A 17,116-nucleotide genomic window follows, 5' to 3' on the forward strand; every position below is an offset into this window, starting at 1 on the left:
TCCTTCCCCCTCCTAGAGCCCCTTGCCTCCGTCCCACTTAATATTTTCAAAAGTTTTTTTCAAGTTTTAGGTCAGAAAACAGGATTATTTCAGCACAAGAATTTTATTTATTTTTCTAGATAGAGGCTGCAAAGTCACCATCTAAAAATTTAAGCAACTGGAAATGCAAACTGAGATGCACATTAGAACAAATATAGCTTTTATCATTTTTATGGATGAATCAGATTTCCTCTTCTTACTAATCTAATCAGGGGCACCTTTTGTTTTTTGGGGGGGAGTTCTCCCACACATGCTATCTAGTGTGAAAATGAGTCAACCGGAGAACGTATTTCATGTCCTCTTATAACAAAAAAATGATCTTTCCTCAGAGAAGGATTAAGCAATAAAGAAAAATGTTTATTTACTCATCATATTTAATATTTTAAGTTAAGTAGATTTTCTGACACATGACATCTTTCATTTGACAGACTTCACATTTACAAAGGGCTACACATTTTATATTCATTCAGCAAGATGTTCATTGTTAGTATCTTTTTAACCAGACATTACAATATTGATAGGATATTTTGCATTATTTGTGTTTCTAAAAGTTTTCAGCAGAAGTTAGGCATATATCAAGTTATCAATTTTTGAAGCCTGGAAAATGGATGAGATACTTTTTCTCTTTCTACCATTGTTTTGCTTGTCAAATCACTTTTATTTTGTTTTGATGGTGAGCTTCCTGTGGATATATTGCCTGTCATCTACTCTAACTCCTTTTTTTAACCAAAGGTTTGGGCTGTGTCTCCAGATTGCAGAGCTGGTCCTGAAAACAATGACTTACTGGTACATCTGGTGATGAAACAATAGCCAATTCCATTGAAATGACACTGATTTCTCTAGGTGTCCATCCTCAATGTATGGAACCATAGATATTTTATTAAAAAACGTTACTAACAGATGAAACAGCTAAAAAGAAAAAGGTAAAGCATCTATATAGTGATCTATAAACACTTGTTTTAGTGACCAGATCAGGTCACTATATGGATATATGTTGCTCTCAAATATGTTTTTTAAAGATTGATTTGTTGGGCCTCCCCTGGTGGTGCAGCGGTTGAGCACTGGGCTGTGAAGCTGCCCGCAGCCTTTGCAGCGCCGCAGCTCCCCTCAGCAGAGTATTTCGTTGGTCTGCCCTTTCTGTTCCCCACTCTGGCTCTGGTGAATCCTCTCAACCTCCCGCGCTTCTGACTGTACCCAGTGCTTGTATAAATAAATAAATAAATCTTTAAAAAAAATAAATATTGATTTGTTATAAAAATTTTGGTAAAATTTTTTTCAAAGGGGATGATTTTTGAAGTCTTATAATACATTTTTTGACAAAAATTGATATTCTTGGATACTAGGATTTTTTTATTCTTTAACTGAATTTCCAGGCCTTTCAAATTTCAGTAAATCCTTTGATTTTAATTTGGATAAATCTTTCGGAGACTGCCACTCATTATTGTGGGATAAGGTGGTATTTGCATGGGAATACCATCTTTTCATTTGTTTTCATTTTTCATCTATACAACTTCCTTTCATCAGGGGAAAATACAAATTCATCCTTTTTTTCTTTCAGTGTCATACTTAGTTTTATTCAGTGTTCTATCAAAGCATTTGGTCTGAAATAAGTTTGATAACAAAATCTTGCTCTAGTCTTTTTATTCCACACTGGTCAAATACTCAAGTAAAATTTGACTTCGCTCTCAAGTCAAAAGGAAGAAGGGAATCAACATGTATAAGCACTTCATGTTGGGGCCTTTCCACACAATGTTTCATTTCACCCTCACGTGCTGTGGCTTGGACGCCACTTGCTCAGTTTTGGAAATGAGGCTCAGCTTAGTTAAGAAACTAACCCATTGATGGGTGTAGTGTGGTGTCATGCATTTGAAGTGGCATTATCTTATACCTGTAAACCAATTTCACCTCAATAATCACATGTGTAAACCAATCACATTTGTAATCCAATTTCCCCTCAGTAAAATAAAAAAAAAAATACAGACCCTTACTCAAGGCATCTTCTCCCAACTAGCATTTTCAGAGCCAAGTTTGCTGACAATACATTTCCCCTTGTGTTTCCTACCACGTCACACTACTACACTCATTTCCAAATGATCCCTTCCTTTCTGAGAAATGCGGATGTATGGCTGAATATACAATTACTTATTCTGATTTTGTTGTAGTTTAATCTCCTCTCTCTCATTGTCAAAGTTAGGCAGTATTAGACTACCCTATACTTTATACTTAGACTTGTATTTAGGATATTGTGATTTTATTATCTTAAGCTGCTGAAAATAACATTGTTTTATGTGTATTTCATGTCCAACTGACTAGAGGCTTCTGATATCACTGAACAGCATAGATTGTCGTATTATAGTTTTCAAAAGGATCTTAGAAATCATCCCCAATCCCCGAGTCTGTGTTTAACTTTGCAACCAGATTGATCCTTTTAAGACTTGCTAGATTATGTCACTCTTATCAAAAAAAAACCCAGAGACCTCTCATCTCCCTCAGAGGTGAGTTCAAGCCCTCATTTCAAAAAGAATCTACAAATCCCTGCTCTACCTGTGCCTAACCCTTGCTGGTTGGCCAGGCTAGTATCCTTGCTAGTCCTTGAGCAAGACAGATGTGTTCCCACCTGTGGCTTTGCATCAACTGCTCCCTTTGCTTGGAGCTCTCTCTCACTTGTCTCTTTGTGCTCAATTGTGATCACCCTATTTACAATTGCGCCCCCACCCCATATTTGCCATGACTCTTAGTTTTCTTCACTCCATTGTTCTCAATACACCCAGTACACTGTATACTTATTTTCCCATCTCCTCCTAATAAAATATAAGCTCGAGGTCAACTGTAAGTTTTGTCTCTTTTTTCACTGACATCACCCTAGCACCTGAAACAGTGCCTTAAATGTGATTAGTCATCAATAGATATTTGTTACATGAATAAGTAAATATAAGTTATAACATTCTCTATGAGAATGAATGCCACATTGAGTTCAATAAGATCATGAGAAAATAAGAAAAAAATTCCCACATCAAGCTTGTTAGTACAAAAGAATAAATACAAATTTAATTTGAGTCCATTATGTATTAACAAGTAAACTTACTCCTGTCAAATAAAACTCTTGAGCAAAACTCAGTGTTTTAAAATAAAACACTGGTATATAGGGCTGGTATATAGGGCTTCCCTGCTGGCACAAGGGGATAAGCACAGCACTATGAAGCAATCTGCAGCCTCTGCAGCATGAGTTCAATCCCTGGCTACCCACATGGTGCAGCAGACCTCTCCTGCCTGGCCCACTGCTCCCCTCAGCAGTGTATTTCAGTCATCCTGCCTGTTCTGTTCCCCGCTCTATCTCTGGTGAATCCTCTCACCCCCTGCACCTTTGGCCTGTACCCCAGTTCTTATACGCATAAATTAATAAATCTTTAAAAAGTAAATAAAAGATGCTGATATATAAAGGTGACGCATGTTATTCCATGGGTGGGAAGATGTGACTTTTGACACGCATATAGACATAGGTATGTGGCTTTCATTAGTTGGTTTTCCTTCAATCTAATAATGGTCAGGAGGAAAAGCAAAATGTGTAAGCATCATAAAATAAGCATGGATCAACTTCCTTTCACTTGTGTTATCATGACTGAAAGAATTGATATGGCAAGCCTCTTCCATTCAAACTTTTTCTGACCTCATCACCGTCTGAGGGAAAGTATGGTTTTGGTTCTATTGATTGGGTCTGGTGTGAGATGGGGAGAAAAGAGGTAGCTTTAATTAAGAAGGAAATAACACTGTGATTTATAGTCTTTGTTTGCATGTGAGATATGCCACTCCACGACTCCACAGCTTTCTGTTGTAAATAATTTCACAGAAAAAAATTTTGTCCCTGTGTTTCACAGAGAACCAAGGTTTCTGCACATTTCTTAATGTCATTAGCTTCTATTTCTGGGGAGTAGGGTTATAGCAAAGGGATAGGAGTAGTTAAAAGCACACTTTTACTTTTTACTTTGAATGGTGTAATTTAAAATTATTATTTTTTTTTAAGATTTATTTATTTTATACACTAGCTGGGGTACAGGCCAGAGGCGCGGGAGGGTGAGAGGATTCACCAGAGACATAGCAGGGAGCAGAACAGGCAGACCGACAGAAATACACTGCTGAGGGGAGCAGCGGGAGAGACAGGAGAGGTCTGCAGCACCATGTGGGATTCTCGCCGGCTGGCCGGGATGGAACCCGCGCTGCAGAGGCTGGACAGCTTCACAGCACTGCGTTCAACCCGCTGCACCACCGGGGAAGCCCTAAAATTATTTTTAAAGGCACATGAACTTTACTTTTAGTTTATAGAAAGCTAATTCGGAAAAAATCCATATGTTCTGTTAAAGCTACATTTTGTACATATGACTAACATTGCTGGGGCCATCGAATTATCTCACTAAATATTTGCTTGACTGAATACATTAATGCAAGAATGATTTTCTAATTCCCAGAAATGAAATACGAAGGGACAAAGATGAAACTGTTTCATGGAATTTTAGAGGAGACATTAGCAGCTGGAAAGAAAGAGCATGGCTTAGGTAATGTGTCCCAGAAAACAGAAAAGTCTGGACTCTTTCCAGAGTCAGACCAGGAATGCCAGACGACCTGCAGGGCAGGAGCAGGGCAGAGTTCAGGCTTGAAGGCTGGACACCCAAGGTAAGATCAGAGTGCTACGGGGACGTGACCATGAACAAGATCCCCAGGCCTGCAGGTGAGGTTCAAAGGGCTAGAGCCAGGTTAGGGGCTATGACCAGATTTTGCATATAAAGTTGGGCAGCAGAAGTGAAAAGAAAGTGGGACACTTCTGAGTCAAACTGAATATATTTAGTCATGTGGGTATTCTTAGATGAGTATCCCAGATAATCATTTTGCAATATTTTTAGGGAATGTACTAACTCTTAGGAAAATGCTCTTTGTAATGTCTTCTAATTATTTCCCATTATAGACTGATTTCATGACTCTATCAGTTTTAGGTACAGATCAATAAATGTCAGTATTTACCATGTAATCATCTTTATATCCATTGTCTTCCACTGAATTTATTTTACTTTCTAAGCAACATTTCCTCAACCAAAATCAGGGTGGTAGACGATATGGATCAGCATAAAGCAGTCCTTTTCCTCCTGACATTAAGACATAGTATGTCCTGTTCATAGCTGTCCTGGCAGTGGTGGAGGGGGTCGGGGCTGGGAAGGTTCCAGAATGCCACTGAGGAATCTCTCTTCTCTCCTACAATGTTGACCAAGTGTTTAATCTTTGGGTGGATGTGTAAATACCTGGGTAATGAATAGGTTAGTGCTGGAGAACTGGCTGCAGAAAAGTATGAAAATCCATCTGTGAATGCCCTTTTGGTGCTGGTGTATATTTGTGTGCATATGAGTGTTTATTGTGGCAGGATGGGGTAAGATTACTCAGAAAAACCTTGAGTTTAACCATGTGTTTTGTGGCCAATATTAGAATAAGAAAAGCAGGAAAAAGGATTTGAGTTAAAAATAATGTTGTAAAATAAAGAAATTGCCAATAAACTAGTATTATCAAATTACCTTACCAGACAAGGTAAGGGATCCTTTCTTGGGATAGGAGGAAAGTGAAGGGAAACCCTTTTTGTTTCTCTGTGCATATAAGTTCTGCGGATACTGCAGAAAGAAAGATGTTTAAGATAATTAAATAAAAGAGTTTCCTTACTTGTATGGTATCTGAAGTAGTCTTTGGGAACCCAGTTAGGTTTTCTCCTAATGCAAACAGTTAAACCCAGAAACCCCCTTTTCAACACTGAGAGTGTTTCCTATAAACTGGTTTACTTCTTGTATGTTCTAGCTCACAAATACCCTAAAGTCAATGGCATCACATATAACACAGATTGGGTAGCTTATATTTCGGATTTGTAATCAAATGGATGCTCAGACACAAAGGGTGAGGATTAATAGAGTGAAACTAACCTTTAGGAATTCTTAAGTGATACACCATGACGTCCTTTTGGCTGATTTTCATATACCATAAAGCAAGGTGGAGTAACTTAAACAAATCAGAAACCCCCTCCATCAGAGGGACTAATATTAACACATTTGAGTTTATAAGGTTACATAAAACCATATATGGAAAATACATGGCTATTAAAACACCTCACACATACCATATATAAATGACATCATATAGCTGTTGAGGATATATAATAAGTTAAAAATACATATCATAGATATTTGAATGGGTTTTTATAGGGGGGCATGGGAGTGAGAATCTAGGGTTAAATATATATTAATGACCTAAACTAAAACAAAGAGTGGCATTATAGGTTCAATAATATCATACCAAAAATTGTAGATTATGAGCATTATGATGTTGTGAACTTGAGTTACAAAGAATAAAGAAAATAGAAAAAGTGACAAAAATAAATCAGTTTACTAGAAATCAACATTAAGCCCAAAATGTTGGTACACATCTAGCAAAGAAGCCATTCTTAAATGGTAATATGAATAAAAAAGACTGGTATTTAAATTGTCTGTAGCTTGGATTATTTTTGTGATATAGTCACCAAAGAAAAACTAACTCTAGCGACATTAAAGGAAACATAATAACCAGATACAGAAGGTTAGAAGACACCTCAACTAATAAAAATACCCCCTGTTGATCACAATCAGTTCTGGCTGCCAACATTTAAACTGTGGCAAAGTAGGGGCCTCCCTGGTGGCACAGGGGTTAAGTCTCAGCACTATCACCATGAGGGCCTGAGTTCAATCCCTGGCCACGGAGCAACACACATGGTGCAGCAGACCCCTCCTGCCTCACCCGCTGATCCCTCAGCAGTGTATTTCAGTGGATCTGCCTGTTCTGCTCCCCACTCTGTCTCTGGTGAATCTCACCCCCCCACCTCTGGTCTACACCCAAGTTCTTGTATGCGTAAATAAATCTTTTTTAAAAAATAAGTCAATTAGGGTCTCCCCAGTGGTGCTGTGGGTTGAGCCCAGTGCTGTGAAGCTGTCTGCAGCCTCTGCAGCACAGGTTCGATTTTCGGCCGGCCAGGGAGATACCCACAAGGCCCGGCAGACTTCTCCTGTCTTGCCTGCTGCTCCCCACAGCAGTGTTTTTGGTCTGTCTGCCTCCCGCTCTGTGTCTGGTGAAGTCTCTCACCCTCCCATGCCTCTGACCTGCATCCCAGTTCTTGTATAAATACATAAATCTTTTTTAAAAAGTCAATTAATGTGATATATAAAAAAGCTCTGGCAGTGAAGAAAGTCATGTCATAAGAAGAAAATATAATTGATCAGGCTGTGAAACTCAATCCAAAACTCAATATGCAAAAAAAAAAAACTTAATGTGCTGAAATAACATAATTTCTTCCTTTTAGCTTCTGCTCCACTAAATTGATGGAAAGATTGCCAGTTCAACTAAGGACACTTCCCACCCCAAGTTGTTATTCAATTCTGGGAACTTAGGCTTTGATAGTAGGGGCTACACATCTTTTAGTCACAGGTCCAACTGGTATATCCCCAGATATTCATTGTTCACAGGTGCCTTTCATCTTAGCTTTCTCGGCTGCTTTGTCCCCTTAGGGCAGAAAAATCTGGGTGCAACTTAATCTGGCATTGTCTGCCTGATATACTAAACTTGGAGCTCAATTTATTTGGGAAGTGAGTTATAAATCTCTGCACTTTTGAGAGTTATAGCATTCTCTCTCTCTCTCCCTTTTCATTTCCTCCACATTCTGAGAACTTTCTTCTTAGCATGGGGAAAGTTTTTCTCCCTTCATAATTATCAAGATTTTAATTCCTCTATAATTTTCAGCTTTTGAAAAGTAAAGTCATGAGGAAATGACTCCACTGATGCACCTTTGAGTGCTGTTGTAGAAGTATTTTAAACATTGGGTCGGTGACTGAATGAAATGACCTCAGTTTCCTGTCTCATGTAAGAACTTAGGATAGTGGCTTTCCTACAGTCTCATCCCCAAGTGTTAAAATGATAGTGTATGGTGAATGAGGAGGTAATAAGCTATCTCATAAAAGAAGAAAAAAATTAAATTGAAAATATAATAGGAAAAGTGAAACTTTGTCACATGGCAAGTGATAAACATATTAAGTCACATTTTATTATGATTTTAAATAATCTTATTTTTATTTATTTGTTTATTTATCTATTTATTTATTTATTTATTTTTGGGACCCTCGCCAGCGGCCGGGGAATGAACCGGCACTGCAGAGGCTTCGGGCAGCCTCCCAGCCCAGCGCTCAACCACTGTGCCACCAGGGGAGGCCCCAATAATTTTTTTTTAAGATTTATTTTATTTATTTATGCATAGAAGAAATGGGGTGTAGGTCCAATGTGCATGGGGTCAGAGTATTAACCAGAGACAAAGTAGGGAGAAGAAAAAGGGATCCACTTAAATACACTGCTAAGGGGAGCAGCAGGTGAGATAGGAGAGGTCTGTTGGGCAGTATGTGAGTTAACTACATGGCCTACCTTGAACTCAAGCTTCAGCGGTGATAGCTTGATAGCACCGAGACTTAACCCTTAGGCCACCAGGGAGGACACAATAATCTTTTTCTTTAAGAAAGTAAAGCTATGCAATATTTTAAAGACAAGTGTAGAACATATCTATAAAATCCATAATCAATTTTTAGGAAAATGAATTTTGATGATTCAACAAATATTCATGTCAGATTATAAGCAAGCAAATTAAAACCTCTAAAAAAAATGTAGAACTCCACATAAAAGAAATACTTTGATACTCATAAATTGTATCAGCATTTTTGCTTTCTTTTAGTTTTAGTTGATATGCTTTAAGATAGCCACAAATAATTTAAAAAATTTTCAAATGAGAAGTATGTGTCTTTGATTCAATGCCTCCATTAAAATAGCATGAGAGAATTTACAAAGAGGTAAGTATGCAACTGAAATTTTTTAAATGACTAGAAATGATAAGATCAGCCCAGAATATCAATTTGATCTGATTTTTCTGCCTCATCCCACTCTCCACGGAATCAAATTTACCATGACTCTCTGCTTTAGTAAACATTTTATAAATAGGATAATGTTTCCTTTCTTAATGTTAGATTTTGCTGCCACTTGTGGAGCCTGGAGAGTCAAAGAAAAGTAATGGTGGTGACAGGAGCCTAATATCATCTGCCAACTTTTCCAAAAAGATTAGGTAGTGGTGGATGTGGGTACCTATGAGTCTGAACATGCTTTACATCCTTGAACAACAATCATTTACCAGGAAAATATGTAAATTACTGTATTTTCTCTTTAATCTTTGGATATAGTTTTATCTGCTTCTGAAAGTTACAAGTTCTGCCACCATCTCATTGAAACGACCCTAGTCCTCAGTAATGACTAAAACATGTCATTGCAGGGAAAATAATAGCAATCCTAACTATCTTACTAAACATTTTTTGACTTGAGTTATGTAAAAAAAAAGAATTAATAAAAAGAATATTTGAAAGCACGGAAAAATACAACAATTGTTTGACTACTTTCATTTCCCCTTTCACAATTTGTTTGTAGATGCCTGTATTCTTTCCTGAAGGCAAGGTTTTTCTTCTAGTCTTTTTCATTTATAGAGTTCTTCTGAACCTAAAGGGATAGGGATTTAGGTGAGGTGTGCTTCAAATACATTTACTCTGCTGACGAAGGGGATGGGTATGCCATCAAATAAGCCAAGAACCAATGCCTGTTATCTTTAAATCACTTTCCTAAATTAATTTTTCATTCATTTGTCAGGTAAACATATATTGAGTATTGATTATGTACCAGGCATTATTTTTCACTCTGGGGGAAAAAAGCACAACAAAAGCACAACAAAAAGAACACAGCAATCTGTGCCCTTCTGGAGCTTACCTTCTGATAGAACAAAAACGATAATAAAATATGTAGGTCAAATATATGGTTTTTAGATACAATCAAGTTAACAGTTGGGCATAATTTCTCTTAACATTTTTAGGAATTCTACATTTTTAGTATAACCTTCTACCTACAAACATTCCTTCTCTTTTCTGTCCCAAAGGTAATTGGCAAGGATGAACCACAAAAGTCAACCTGTACAAGAAGGTGTCATGGGAATTTATTGAAACTTTGGAATTTAAGATCAGAGAAAGGAAATTCTAACAGGTCATGGGAAAAAAATGACCAAGGATGTGAGTGACTGCTGCATATTGGGAAGAAAAGAGAAACCTGACTTCCTTTAAGTAGAATAAATCTGAACTGAGGCAGAGATACCAAATTATTAAAAATTTTAATTCTAGTTGAACATTAAGACTCCAAGAGTTTGTTTTAGCATATTTCCAAGAATAAATTAATTTGGCAAATCCTTGTGGCTGTGTGAGTTAAAGTCTTACAGAAACTTTTTAGTACTTAATAAAACACCTATTTGTATTTGCAAAAACGAACACTACTAAAGTTAACTAACTCATGTAACTAGTTAATGACAATGGTGTTTCAGGGGAAAAAACACAGTTGTCCTGTCACAATGACATGGAATAAAATTTTTAAAAAGGTAAAATTCAACCTGAGATTTGAATAGACTTCACTGCAATAGAGAAGACATTCACTGCCAGAACACAATGTTTTGCTATTATGTATTTTAATTGAGTACATAATTCATTATTGGAAATCTGAATCTATGGAAAACACAACATTGATCAGTATCATCCTAAACTTAAATGAAAAGTGCAGATAAAGAGGAACAACATTTAAGTCAGCGTGGAGAATGCAATCTGTTCAGTTAGAACTTGTCAAAGTGCTTTCTAATGATCAGTTTTGCATCAGGTCAAAAAAACATGCAATTTTCTTACTACCAAAAATAAAAAAAAGTCTCAAAACACTAATTCAGTGTTTGCTTGACCTTTATATTATAGATTTTGCAGCAGTGAAATATTTCCTTACCATTTTTAGGTGGTTGAGGTGAAGGTAAAAAATTCTTAAGGCCAAAACTGACTAGCCACAGTAAAAGCCGTTTAGCGACGTAATTTATAGGAAGTGTGTGATAGTTTGCAGGAGTGACATGCGTCATCATCCCACACGAAACTATGTAGAATGCAATTTTACAGTTGGGTAAATTCTCAAGGCAGGGCACAGAGATCTGGCTGTGGGACGCCCATTAATGTCAAAAGGAGTCAAGGGGCTCTATTCCTCATACCCCTCTTAGAAAATGCACCTGTGGGCATGCTGTGGGAGGAGTTCATACCCTTTCCAGAAATTCTGAAAATCTGTGTTGACTAGTTAGGTATAGGTGTTTATATAACTATGTTGGCTCTTAGATTTGTCTATGGTCAATCATGGCATGAAAATGAAGAAGTCATACATTTTTACCCCATATAATTCAAAACTGATTTTATGAATATGACAAGGCCATCGTGAGTGTAAGTATTTAATATTATGTGAAATAGAAGTTATATACAAAAAAATATGCAAATCAAAGGAAAAAGCTGCAATCTGGTGGTATATAATTAATGGTGCTTATAAAACCATGAGCCATATGGTTTCAGTCCTACAATAGTATTGTAGTTAAAAAAGCAAAGTCAATGCAGTAATGGATAATTTTAACCTCTTAAGTCTGCTTCTATTTCTTTTACTCAGGGAAGGCTGTGCCGAGGTCTTGTAATCCTTAAAATCTCGATTTTTCTTTTTGTATTTACTACACTCACACTTCAGCACCTATAAACTGATGCCCTCTAAAAATTTTCTACTTAATTTTAAATGCCTTGTGCTGCATTTAGTTTCTTTGCCCCCATTCTCTTTCAGAAGTCCTAGAACCAATCTGGTTAGGGATCTGCTGCATCTGCCTTAGAGGAGGCTGGTAAACAAAAAACTGAGAAGCCATGCCACGAACCCTTTCAGCAGAGGATAAACAGTCAATTGTATAAAACATCAAAGATTTTTAAAACCATCTTTTGTATGTCCATTTATATACAATTTTTGTGGATTATAACTTTACAAATATTTTATAACATACGTTTCTTAATGCCTACCAAATACAAAGGACCATAGAGAGTACAAAAATGAAAAATGTTCAGAGATAGTTTCTGCCTTCCAAGAAGGGTTTTAAAATTTAAATGATGAAATGCTCTATAATATATAGTGATATACAGTATTTTGGTAGCCACATGTAGCTCTTAAATACCTGAAATGTGGTCAGAGTAACTGAGTGATTTAGTTTATAATAACATTTAATTCAAATTTATATTTGAATAGCTACCATATTAGACAAAGCAAATCTTGAAGATCAAAAAAACCTGACTCATGATGTAAAGTTTTATCAATTTCAAAATAGGGTTAATGTTACTGATAAAAGTATAAAACAAGGTTTAAAGTACATTTGAAGGATGAGGCAGCATCATTTAGATATTGCAATTGATTTCACAGATGAACATAAGGGGAAAGGAGCACCTGCTGTGATTCAAGTGTGTTATTCTTATTTGGTTACTGCAGCCAGAAAATATTGCCTATATTTATGCTTAACAGAATTGAGACTCCAGGATTAACTCACATACCCAACATCACCTGTCTAATAAATAGTACCTACTAGGGTTGAACCTGGTCTACCTGACTCCTGATCTCAGATATGTTCCACTTTACTATTCTGTGGAAGAGTGAGGGGGAATCAAATCATGGTTACAAAAGTTAAGAATGATTTAAAGGTGCCAGTGTTATAAGCAGGGATGGTTTAGTCAGACAGTGGGTTAGCTTGGAGCTGGTGAATAGATATTTAAGGAGTTGGGAAGCAAGATAGCAGTGAAGACTTGAAATTAAGGGGAAAAGCTCAGGCTCAGGATGGACCTCTAGACTCGGGTTCCAACTGTAAAAGCTGATAGTTGATATTGGTATAGTGGGTGGATCACCAAAGGAAGAATATCCAAATTAATATGAGTGTATACATTAAAATATTATGAAACATACCTTTTAGGGCCCAGGAAGAGAAAAAGAGGAGCCAATAAAAGCCTCAGTGAAGTGTTAGAGAAGTAGAAAAAATGATGCAAGTAGATGGTGGTCACTACTGTCAAATAGTATATAGGACATTTGGGTTCTCCTATATACTATTTGACAGTAGTGACAACCCAAATGCCCAAAAATAGATGACTGGGTCAAGAAGATGTGGTACATATACACAATGGAATATTACTCAGCAATCAAGAAAGATAAACACATGCAGTTTGCAGCAACATGGATGGAGCTAGAAGGGATCATGCTCAGAGAAATAAGTCAGAAAGAAAAAGAAAAATACCGGATGGTCTCACTCATAGCAGGAATTTAGAAAACCTAAATAAGGGACCAGGAAAAAGACTAATTAATACAAAGTAAAAATCAAAATCAACAAGCAACTATAAACCAGAGGGGTGGGGGGGTGAGGAATGATTAGGGTCAAAATAAGGGGCAGGTGCAATTGTATGGGGAATATAACCAAAATGAAAATGCATACATTGTGCAAAAAATGAAAAATGATGTAAGAATTATATAAAATAAAATATTAAAAAATAGTATATAGGAAACATGGGGGATGACAAAGCAGCTAAGGAAATTAAGAGCATCCTGTTGGAAAGTTTAGTGACCTTGAAAAAGAGGAAGCATAACTGTCTTGAGGTCCTCAAGACAGTTTTGTACTTGAAAGTACAAAATTTGTACTTTCCAATGGTATTGCTGGTAACATACACAAATCTAACAAATGTAGATATTATTCTTGTTCTCAAAGTATTTATAATCTGTATGGAGGAAAGGATAAAGCAGACATGCTCAATATTACTTGAAGCTAAGTTGTATGGAACACAGCAAATATAGTTTAATATTGAACTATTTCTCCCTTGTTCGAAGCCCCCATCCCGTTCTTTGGGAATTCAGCACCTCCCCATAGTGAAACAAGTGAACGGATAAGGCCTGGCAAACATGGACATCTAGACCCCTGTCCTGGTGGTATATCCAGTGTCTTACCTGATTTAGGAGATATTTTTGGTCATCTCATTGTTGAAAATTTTGATTATACCCCTGAAGGTACATATTATTAGCATTACATGAAGTTGCAATAAGTCAGAAAAAAAAATCAAACCAATAAACACAATGACTCAAGAAGTAGTGGTGATATTAATCCTTTTAGTAAAGTGATTATTAATTGTGGATTTTTCATATATTAATCATGGATATATAGGTACATCTAAGTTTGATATTCCAATGCTAAATTGAGATTTCAGCATGCAATTGTTCTATGTAAAATGATTGCTAGTCTAGCCCTGGCTTCACTGTTAATTAGCTTTCTGGTCTTGCTAAGTCATTGAGCTGAAAAAGTGGACCAGAATAATTTCTGCCACAGATAACAGATAAATCCTATTCAACTAGCCTGAAACATCACATATATAAAGATGTCCACAGGAAAGGCAATCTTCAGGAAAGATCAATGAGGACTCCAGCGCCATTTTAAGTCTCTTTGGTCTACCCTCTAGATGTGTAGACTTCATGCTCAATGTTTGTGGAATAAGAGGAACATTGATTTCCTCAGCTTTTTTTTTTTTTTTTAAGAATGAAGAGTACCCAACACTTTACCTACCAAATAGACTTGCCCTGAATTTTTTGCCAAAGTTGTGTCATATATCCTATCTAAACGGATACCTTGCAAGGAGAATGACACCCTAATGATTAGTTTAGACTATATCTGTCCTGCCTTCTGGGAATGAGCCTCAGTTTCCCTGACTATTGATCTTAGGCACCTCAAAAAATCAGAACTACGTTAGAAGGAAGAAGAAGAGAGTTACTGCTGTGTGGACAATATGATCTCTTCATTGAGTTACATTAATTGCTTCCATTCTCCATAGCCCTTCCTCCCTACCTCAAATATCACTTACTCAGATTAAAAATCCCAGCACTCCCAAACAGGGAAAATCCATTGCATACAAGAAATTCACCCAGAGGAGGACAACTAAATAGAACATTTGAAGTTTTTTCTAACTCCACTGCTTCAAGAAGCTCTAAGAGGAAGAATGGATTTACTCAACAGACTACTGCATAGTGCTAATAATGCCAGGAATAATGATTTTTATTCCCATATTGACTAAGTTGTATTTTTCTGGCTTTATTTTAGCAACAATCTTCCAGGTGCAGAGAAGAGTCCCCAGAGAACAGGGCAGTTTGATATAGTCATAACTGAGGGGGCACAATGCACTTTTGCTGAAATTCCACTCAGGATTCCAGACAGGTGTGCCTATGGACTAACACTGTAAAATAAATGAACTGTTCTTAGTCACACTGACTCATTGTATTCTGATAAAAAGAACAAAGTCAGGGAGAATTAATGAGGGAGTTAAAAAGTGGGGGAAAGAGGCAAATTGACTAACCAATAGCCTCTCTTTAGTTTTTTTCTCTTGGACATTGTGAGCAGATCTGATGATTTGTATTCTGATTCCTTCCTGATTTATTTCTGAACTTAATCTGTACCTATCATCTGAGATCTACGGAAAACTCATCTCACTAACTAGATTATGAGATTTCCAATGAAATATCAGATCTTAAATGATTATCTACAGCTTATAATGCATCCATGGGCCAGCTCAGATTAGAGTAAGCTCTTCTGTAACCTCAGGGAGGAATTCAGTGACTAACACAAAGCATTAGTTCATAAAAGATTTCTTAATCTAATGCTTTCACTCCACCAAGAACATGCCACTAACTTCCACCCATGCTAAGGTATAGAATACACCATGAAAACTCTATCTCCTGTGTAGTTTCAGTTTGAGAAGACATGCTTTAATATGCAGCAGTTCACAGTTCTTCATATTTGAGATGTATTTCTGGTAATGTGATTATTTACTATTGACTATGCTGTGGACCACAGATTCATAATTAGATCAGGAATTACAATATTGTAAAATATAGAAAAAAGTGACTTTAAATTGTCCTGGAGTCAGTCTCATGTGACCTTAGATGACTTTCAAATCTTGAATGATTTATCACCAATTTTCCTCAATTTTGCCCTTCTTTTTGATTGAGATTTTCTTTCTCCTAATGATTCCAATGTATTTCATTTGTTAGCTCATTAGCTATTACTCTTTTTTTCTTTTTAAAGTGGATGCTTTATATTATATTATATGCATTTTTAGTTTATTACAACTCACCTGCAATATTAAATTTTCACTTTCTCTTTCCAAACGTTGTGTTATATATTTTATTCCTACATGCTATGTAAGCAAAATTACATTGTAGTTGATTTTGCTTTGATCAGTGAATAATCTCTTAAAGAGACTCAGAAATTAAAAATGCAACATCTTTCATTTTTGCTGACATATTAACCATTTTGGTGCTCTTTATTCTATGTGTGATATCAAATTTCCACCTGGCATGATTTTTATTATGCACAACAAACTTCCTTTTAATATTTGTTGCCATGCAGTTTTACCAGCAATGAATTTTGTCAGGTTTTGGATATCTAAAAAATTCTTTATTGGGCCTCCCTGGTGGCGCAGTGGTTGAGCGCTGGGCTGTGAAGCTGCCTTCAGCCTCTGCAGTGCCAGTGCAATCCCCGGCCACTGCGGGAGGGTCCCACATGGTGAGCAGACCTCTCCTGCTGCCTGCTGCTCTCCTCAGCAGTGTACTTCGTCATTCTGCCTGTTCTGCTCTCCGCTCTGGCTCTGGTGAATTCTCTCACCCTCCCGCACTTCTAACTGTGCCCCGCGCTTGTATAAATAAATAAATAAATCTAAAAAAAAAAATTCTTTATTTCTCCTCTACTTTTGAAAGATCATTTCACTGAGTATGGAATTCCATATTGGCATGTATCATTTTTGTTTTATTTCAATACTTCATAGGTGGCTCCACACTGTCTTCTGAATTGCATTGCTTTCATCAAGAAATCTTCATTTTTATCTTTGTTCTTATCATTGTTTGTATATAATATTTTTTTCTGTGGTAATTTTCAAGAATTATCTCTTGAATGACTTGCTTCAAGTCATTTAATTATGACATGTATCAAAGAAGCTTATTTATCTTGAATACTTAGATTTAATTGAGCTTTTTGAAATTAAAGATCTATAATTTTCAACAAAACTGGAAAAATTTTGGCAATACTCTCCAAATATTTTTCACTATTGTTTCTCTT

The sequence above is a fragment of the Talpa occidentalis genome, unplaced genomic scaffold, assembly GCF_014898055.3.
Source record: "Talpa occidentalis isolate TD23 unplaced genomic scaffold, MPIMG_talOcc4v2.1 talOcc4.3, whole genome shotgun sequence".
NCBI lineage: Eukaryota > Metazoa > Chordata > Mammalia > Eulipotyphla > Talpidae > Talpa > Talpa occidentalis.